A 9,050-nucleotide genomic window follows, 5' to 3' on the forward strand; every position below is an offset into this window, starting at 1 on the left:
TGTCATGTTCACGCCTGGTGTGGATACTACTTGCTGCAAGCACAACACTATGGGACTCTATTGACTACGCAGTGACACATGCAGCGAACATCATATTGGGCAGTTACGTACGGAACCCTGGTACATGTATTAAATGTGGTGGAAATTCCTAACCGAAGAATGTAAAGAACAACATATAAGCACAGTGTAATAAATATATCGAGGGAAAAGCTAAGATTGTTGCGCTGCCTTGAAGGACTTGACACCCTGTTGGGAGGACATACAAGCAGTGCGGTCCAATGTGTTCTAAGGAAAGCGGTACAGGTTTCAAGGAGGCTTCAGGAAGGGACCAGGACAAATTTATCTTTTAAGCTTATGTGAAAACTGTACTGCTTTCTAAGGCAGTTATTCGACTGCACCTGCGATTTCTTCAGGCGCTAGGTGAATGGAAGGTCAATATAAAAAGCAGAGTGATAAAACCGCGAAAGCTTCCAGACTATGCCACGTCTGCAATACCCAGAAGAATAGAACGAATGCTCAATGTGCTGTGATGTGCTGCCATACGAATGCACCAAGCATTGTCAATAAACACTTTTATTGGCTCCCTTGAGACTATCTTTTTGTCTAGCACGCCATTATTTTTATCTTCCAGCCCCATTGTCGAATGGCGTTCGTCCGGTGTACGTCGGTGATATTGTGTGCTCTTTACTGACGTCCAGGTGAAGAGTCCGTTTGCCGGACTGACTAACATAAATAGGCGTACTGCGTAAGTGAAGATGCAGGTGAATATAAATACGCGCACTGCGTAAGTGAAAATGAAGGTGATAAATGCTTTACATGCAATAAAACCTAGAACAGTAGTGTCCTTGCTGACATGCAGAATGTGTCGTTCAGCAACGTTAGGACAGCAATTAGTACAGTTCCGCAAAAACTCGAATTTTCTCGTACTGTCATTCTTGTATGCGCTCACCGCCTAAGTCCACTCTCTGGACGCCGTCCATCCATGCATTAAAACATAGCACAGTAGCGACCTTGCTGAATAGGCACGATGTGTCTTCCGGCAACGTTAGGCGCGTAAATAATACAGTTCCCTCGGCGCAATAACTAGAATTCTCGTAATGTAATTCTTGTAAGCGCTCACCGCGCGTACGTCCCCTCTCTGGATGCCGTCATATTCATTTTGTATCGTTAATATGCGTGAGCGTAGTCATGGGCAACGTGATCATTCTTTTGAAGTCTTTCGCTCTTGTAGTCCTTATGTGCAACTACTAAATGTATTTCTCGCTTTATTATTATAATAGTACGACCCTTGCTGCAAAAAAATTTAACAAACACAATGTCACCTGACAGATTATTGAAGCCTGAGTTTAGTCCATGCATGTTAGACTACTACTAGGATGGGCAAATACGCGGACACATATGGTTTTGAGGTAAGGATAAATTGCCTTCCAAAGAGTCGAAAAACTCTTGCGGCCGAACTGTAACTGGTCAAAAACAACCGTCCTCAATGCGGCAGGCGCCCGCTCGCCATGAGGTATGGGAAAGTAGCCTACTAGCGTGCAAGTTCAGCGCATGAACGATAGATCGCGCTTCCAAACAGCTAACGCTCATTTCTTCAAAGTGTTCCAGAACGGTGGCGGCGGCATATTTTTGTCCTGTAAGTTCCCAAGATTTCAACGATTAAAAATTTAATGCCTCATGATGATAACCGGTGGAATGGCGACTCGCTTCAACTCAATCCTTACCCAAAAAGTTAGGTGAGGTTGAAATAAGGCTGAACCTGATTAGAGAGAAAAAGTTGTAACTACTGCTGAACTTGGTTAAAGCGCAAAAGCTGTGGTGTATCGGGCAAGTAGAGGCGGCTTGGCATCTGTAACGATGAGTGCATTGCGCACAGTGACTAGGCAGCGCGCCCACCCTGCGACCCCGGCAGGTGGCAGTTAATGCTTGATAGCGAGAGGATGGTCACCCAATGAACTCAGCGGCCCATTGCTGCAGCGTTGTCAGCGCTAATGCATGCAGCCCACGTCTCTCTCACTCACGCCAGGTACCTCAAAGCGCGATTTAAGCGGCCGTAGACCCAGGGTGTTCTCAACGCCAATGAACGACGAAGGCGTATAGAAACAGAGGCGAGCGCTGGTTTCGCCGGTGGCGGTGGCGGCTGAGTGAAGTCATAGCTGTCACGTGGTTTCTCTTCGAGTTAAGGTCAAACTCGCGCACACGGCGAATAATCTACGGAGGGCAGTAGTGAAGCTACCGCGTTAAAATTATTTCATACTGAGTGAAAATTACAGCCGGAGGACCCAAATACTGAGCGCCTCACAGTTTAGACCGCTACTTTCAAGGCTAACACGTGGCCTCCGCGATCAGCTCCGGCGGCGCGCCGTTGCTCCGGCCGTCCCATTCGCACGGAGAGAGCGTAATGCGGTGAGACTGCTCCTCTCGCCGCACCGTGGCGTGCGCAGCCCAAAGCTGGCTTTCGCTGATGCGGACGGGCGCAGAAGACGAAAACGCAGTTTTCGCAGTCTGTGTGCGACACGCACTAGAAATTTATCGCACAGCACAAGTAGCTGACTGGTGCCATTAGGCAAATGCTTTTTAAATTATGACGCAGACTTAGGACCGGGGTGAGGCCGATCGTCATGAGAGCGTTCGTTTCACAACACGCAGGCAATTTTCTTTATTTCTGTAGCCGTGTATGGTTTCAAAACACGGAACAATTTACAGTTGAGCGGAGATGATTATTTTAATTCTGCAGTTATTTTACATATTAGTTTAGAACCTGAAATTACTTTTGATATATAGAGATCAAGGAGTTCTGTCAGTTTTCCACTAGAAATGGTACAAATGTGATTTGTACTTACATGCGTGTAATATATTTAGCTTTCAACGCTTGCAGATGCCACTCAATGCATTGTCCCAATCAAATGTTGTGCTCCATTTTTGTGGATGGCTCTTTTTTGACGTGTTCAAATGTATCATATTAGACCCCAATCCTGCTATAGCCTAGAAAGAGGCTAGCAGTATCCCCAAATAAATAAAAGCCTGCAATGCTTAATGTTTTTTTACGTTGTGTATGGTTGAAACTGAGGCGAATTTAGTCTTTTTTTCTTTCGTGCGCGGCAAGCAAAAAAGAGGGTTTAAAGCGCCGAAGCTACAGCTTGGCAGGAGGACAGATAAAACCATTTGAGGATCGATGACATTTTATTTACAAAGACAAAATCGGAGCCATATTGTTCGGCATCCGTTTTTACATTGTGCTTATTTTAAACTCGAAGCACTTTCCTGTGTAGTGGCTTGCAGGCCAGCTTTTTGCGGTAAGCAGCCCTGCCTATCAAAGTAGCGTCGACGTTGGCTAAGAGTGGCCTCATGAACTTACCAAACACTACAGATAGTGTGCTTGCGGCGTGGTCAGCCCTTGCTGGTCAACGAAAAGGGGGCACTGCTCTAGTCGAGGCAATAACGGTTCAGCCAGCTGCTGACGCACGTTGCTCTTTTTTATGTGCAGCAGGGCAATGTCAACAGCCTCCTTAACGGTCACAAGGACCGTGACAAATTCTGACTTTGGGAATGTTAGCCCACCCCTTGATTGCAGGTCAATAAGCCCCATCAGCACGGGACTGGGTCCATCCGACTGGTGGAGGGGAGGGCAGAAGCTGCATGTTCTCCGCTCCTCAATTGCTCCCGCCACGAATCCTGCTATATAAGCGATGCTGGCATTTGCTATGATTGGTGGGGGCCGCTGCACTGAAATAGAACATACCCATATTAGTATATGGAGCTAGACATTCTGCAATGTATTCGCATTTGTGAGAGCACAAAAAAGAGAGCTTTTGGTACTAACCTTTAAAAGTTCCGCAGAGCCAATTTTAGATAGCATGTAGAGACAAAGCTTGTGCATAAATCAAATATGGCATTTATCATCTCGCCACTCAACGTGCATTACCTCAAAATTTTCAAATTTTGGTCATTGATACCACTCAGTTGTGGCATAACCGTGGCATAACGCGAAATGATCGCTTTTTGGTGGCACTTCACATGGGTGGAGTAGGTGCACGAGTGTGCACTCACGAGGCATCGCTTTCAGGGATGTGAAGAGCTCGTCAATGTGCATCACAAAATATTCAGTTCCCGTGAACCTGAAATAAAAATATGCACACTATTCATATCAGTCAAATATATGTATTAGACAAATCGCGGTTGGCTGCAAAAGAACAGCACTAGTAGTCCAGCGAGCCGGCCAAGCGTAAGCTCTTGAGAAACATTTGATGCAAGATATACCTGGCTGGGGCAACTTGCGCTGTCTCGGTCAAATAATGCGTGGTTGCCTGTGGTGTTGCTTCATCCGGAACATCAAGTTCGGAGGACGTCACATTCAGGGAGGCACCATGCATACTGCAATACATGTAAAACAATTACAACCACTACTAAGCAGCAGCCACATAAAAGCAAAAACTGCTTGTAACACATTGCTCATCGACAAAGCAGGATTTGTGTGCTCGTGTGTTCTGATCTGTAGAAAATTCCAGTCAGCAGGCAGGCTACAACACTAGTAGCTGCTTGCATCGTGAAATCTTAGTTGTGCAAGGGCCTGAAATGTGATAAGCTTTCTATTTTGAAACAAGAGAGAACCAGTTCACAACTATGAGCACTCGTCCCGGAGCTCAACTAACATGCACCTACCTCAAAACAGTCTTTCCGTCTTCAACGTTTGGAGCTTGGGATGATCACAGGCTGCCAGTCCGCAAGATCTTCTCCAGGCTTAATGTCACGGCTCTTGCATCCAGACAGTCGTTGCCGCCAGGCATTTGCCGCAAAGAACTGAATATGAGCTCGACGGGGTCGCTCGAGAAGTTTCTTGTTAAAACATAAAAGAAGCTGCTCTCGAGAAGGTACTTAATGCATAGTACCGTAGATTTGCTTGTCAGCAAGATAGCTTCGTAGGTTTCAGCACTTAGAAACTTTTTCCCGCTCCTTTTACAGGTATTGTAGAGAGTTTCGAGGTAGTATGGGAACTCCTTCTCCAGCCATTGTAGGCGTTCGTCGGTAGCGCAAAAAAGTGCATTTGGTCAGGCTTTCTCATATGCACATGTGCTGTTCGGTCGGCCACATTGTGGATGGCAAACCACTTGTGCATCATCTTCATAAACAATATGGTTGCGTCTGCGTTCCTGAACTGTTCTGCCTGAGGGTGGTAACTGGGGTATTCTTGCAAAAAAGAAAGCGCCGAGATAACTTCACCTGAAAACAGCTGCACTGCTCTGCCCACATGCATCTTCTCAAAATTAGCTGGCTGTATTTGCTTCTGTGTCAGGAATCGAACTGGTTTCACAATCTCGTTTTTTTTTGAAGGACATAGAGCAGCTTCACAAACCCTCCAGTTATTGGCTGACTGCCATCTGTCATGTCCCCGTCCAGAAGAAGGCTTCGCACATTTTTTATGTTATGACACTGGTCAAAGGACAAGAATAGGCTTATTTCTGGATCACATGGATGAATGACCACTGGCTTGAGGGAGCCATTGCCCAGGCGGCGCATCATTGTGACATTAATCTTGTGGTTATCCGTGATGATCCGGACGACGTAGAGGCCACACTTTTCAATTTCAGCGATCACTTCTTTTGTCAGCTGATAGAGGAGCTTGCCACTTAATCGGTTAGTGAAGAAAAAGCCGCAAGGAATTTTGTATGACGTGAACATGCCTATAGCAACGAAACACAGCACCTTGTTGGCAAGCACGATGTTTTTTACATTCTCTCCTGTCCCAGCGTCTTCTCTCACAATTTGCTGACCAAAAAAAGCAGTCCCTTTTACGATCTTAGATGTATTTGGACCTTAGAGCCATTTCATCCACTATAATTGAGAAAAACCTCGCTTGCTCTTTCAGCTGCCCCACCTCTTGCTTTAGGCGTTCTTTCATTATTGGTGTGATCCCTTTTTCACTGTTGAATTTGCCAACTTAGCGAAGTAGCGTGTTTTTTGAAGGCAATTCCAACTGTCCTCTGTTGCGTATGTAACGGTATGCCTTAGGGGACAAGTAGTACAAAACTACACATTCCCGCACAAAGTCTGGAGACCACACGGACCGTTGCCTTGACGCATTGGCGATCTGTTCTGCTAGGCAGTCTTCTAAGCAGAACTGTGCTGTGCCGACCTTGTCCAAGCACTTTCTCAACGCCGAATGGAGAGTGTGGTTTTCGACACCACTGAGCTCTTTTTTAGGCGGCTGTTTTCTCGCTGCAGTCTCCCGATAGTATCTGCTTTCCTGAACAATTGCACTCTCATTCGGTTTATATTCCTTAAATCCGACTGCTTGCGCGGAAGAAGGTCATCTGTAGTTTGCGTTGCTCAATCAAGTGCCTCACTAGTCTGCTGTTATGCACCGACTGCATCTTGTGCACTTGATTTCTCATATCCTGCCCCTTTAGGACTTGCTTTTTCATCTCGTAACAAGGGTGCATTAATCAGGCTAACTTCATACACTACAGGAAACGTGCAGACAGAAGTTGCCGTATGGCCTGTGTTTTTTCGCGACCGCAGGCTGAACCAGCAGCTTGATCAGGTCCGCTCGATAAATTTGATGTCCTTTCTTGGTTTGGAGTAGAATTCTGCGTCAATCGCTCCAACTAACGTCTTTTTTGTGGCTGTTGTCGCTGAATGTAGCTTGGGTAACCCGCGAACACGCTCGGAACAGCATCCCATTTCTGGCGCCGCAGCTTTGTGGACCCCAAAGTATATTCCGAATCTAAAAAGTGATGGCTGAAGACGACACTGCTAGCATACTTGTCATTTGGGACAAAATCTTTTCTTCATATGGCCTGCAGCCATGCTTGGCGGCGATCATGATTCGCGGGAAATTCGTGAAAACTTATTCAAATTTTTTTTCTGTCAGAGTGGCAGAAAGGTATGCAGCAGCACATTTATCTGAAAATTACAGAAGCAGATAGGATTGTGGTGCGAGGCTCATGACAGAGAACCGATGCAGTTTTCATCACACACGAAATAATTTAATTGCGGGGTCACATTAGCTACACGAAACCACTCGCACCTACCAGGAACACATGCAATATAGCAAAACAAAGCCCAGCAAAATTTCTCGCTTTAAGAGCAAAAAAGCAGACCTCCGAACTTCTGACTCTCGTGGTGGCGTATAAAGAGTGCACGAGCGCATATCGTAATTAATTATGTTGTTTGAGCCAGAGAGCGCTTCGCTGCAAAGTAGCTGCCCAGTACTTTAAAAATCGATGGAAAGGCACAAAAAGCATACCTGAGTTTTTTCATACAGCGCGGCAATTTTTGAAATGCAAAAAAAAAACCATTCAGCACGATGGCATGCAAACTGGACGAAATGTTGCGCGGTAAAAGCCTCGGTTGCCCCAGTCGGATTTTAGACGACCACTAAAGCTGCATGCAAAAGCAATCCGTAACTGTTTAACAACGTACCTCGACTTATTTGTAGCTGCAAGAAGGAGTCGACAGAAATTGACTTCGCATTCACTGTTCTCCTGCGTGAAAACGTGCCAAAGAGGGTTGATGTCGCCACTGAAATCGAAGGCAGTGCCGGCGAGGCGAGCGCCGCTTGAGCCTTGGGCTAAGGTCGCCACCTCGCGGCGTGTTACGGAGTTAGCATAATTACACTTCTCGCTGCGCTGCGCGCCTAATGGGACGGCAGTAGCAGCGGCGCGCCCCCGGAGCTGATCGCGGAGGCCACGGCTAACACATCGTGTTAAGCTTCTGTTTTTTTTTCCTCCAAACACACATCCGAGTTTTAAGAAGAACGAATGATACTTAGCGGACTAGTATGATTACGTGGACGCACTACTTCCGAAGCTTCCGCAGCGTCGCGTACCCAACGCAATTTTTAAAAAAGTGCGAAGCCCTTTTAGCCGAAATCACGGATTTCGCTGATGGCAGTCTCCGGGCTCGAACCTGACCGTGGCTGCCGAGATTCGATGGCGGCGAAAACCAAAAGGCGCCCTAGTACTGTGCTATGTCAGTGCACGTTAAAGATCCCCAGATGGTCCAAATTATTCCTGAGCCCTCCACTACAGCACCTCTTTCTCTCTTTCTTCTTTCATTCCCATCTTCCTCACTTCCATTAAGGCACGGTTCGGGTGTTTACCGAGGTATGTGAGACAATTATGTGTCATCGTCTTCCCGCTGCCGCTGGATCACCTGGCAGGACACCAGCATGAGTCCCACACGTTCCCTCCAAGCGCCCTCATGGCGGTGGTGTGTGGACGCATCCACAAACTCTCCCTCCATAACTGTGCCCTTCTGACACCACAAATGCGTGCCACTCACACCTTTACGACGCAGTCGACAAAGAAGGACATTTCCAGGACCACAACCGCACAGTCTTTGCCTTGGCGTGTACACGGACTTACCTGCAGCGACAATGTCCTCGAGCCACCCGGGACCATACCGATTTTGCTACCGCCGCCGCACCACACGATTTTTGAGTCGGTCAACACTTTACTTCTTATGTTTTCTCGTTTTCTCAAATATTAGCGGTGTTGTTCCTTTGCCTAAAGATGGCTGAGATTAATTTGATTACCTGTTATGTCATAGGTTTTCGCGATCTAGCCATGAAGCGAGTAGTTATGCACCTCGATCGGTCAGTAGGCACGGACTTGCGTTTCTTCCGAGAATGCAATTTTCGTATACCAGCAGAAGTGTCAGGATTTCATAGGGATTTTCATGCCGACGCTTTTTTCTTGTTGTCCATGTCTCGTTCATGTGTGTTCGGTGCGGTTTTTATCAGGAACACGTACAGGACGACTACACATTGCACTTTTGATTTCGATGGTCCTGCCATAATTACGGACATGTTCTTGGAAATCGAAAAACTGGTTTCACTAATGTCTACAGGCCTCTCAGAGGCAGTCAGATGCAGTGGTTTGTTTTTAAATGATTGGTACCTATCTGGACCAGAACGTGCAGTGTGTGCTCATCGATCACTTCACCTGCGTGTTAGGTTCTTGGCGAGCTGTACGCGGCTCAGGCCAAGGTGTTGTCGCAAAGCAAGTTTTAGAGTTTTACGTGCCAGTTGTTAGAGCCGGGAACCGACG

At 46.7% G+C, this 9,050-nt stretch overlaps 1 pseudogene; it reads right to left on the reverse strand.

The window, feature by feature from the left end:
• Positions 1–3,364: 3,364 nt before the first annotated feature.
• Positions 3,365–5,520, reverse strand: LOC144126300 (uncharacterized; annotated as a pseudogene).
• Positions 5,521–9,050: the final 3,530 nt, after the last annotated feature.

Source organism: Amblyomma americanum, chromosome 1 (genome assembly GCF_052857255.1).
Source record: "Amblyomma americanum isolate KBUSLIRL-KWMA chromosome 1, ASM5285725v1, whole genome shotgun sequence".
In the NCBI taxonomy this organism is placed as follows: Eukaryota; Metazoa; Arthropoda; class Arachnida; order Ixodida; family Ixodidae; genus Amblyomma; species Amblyomma americanum.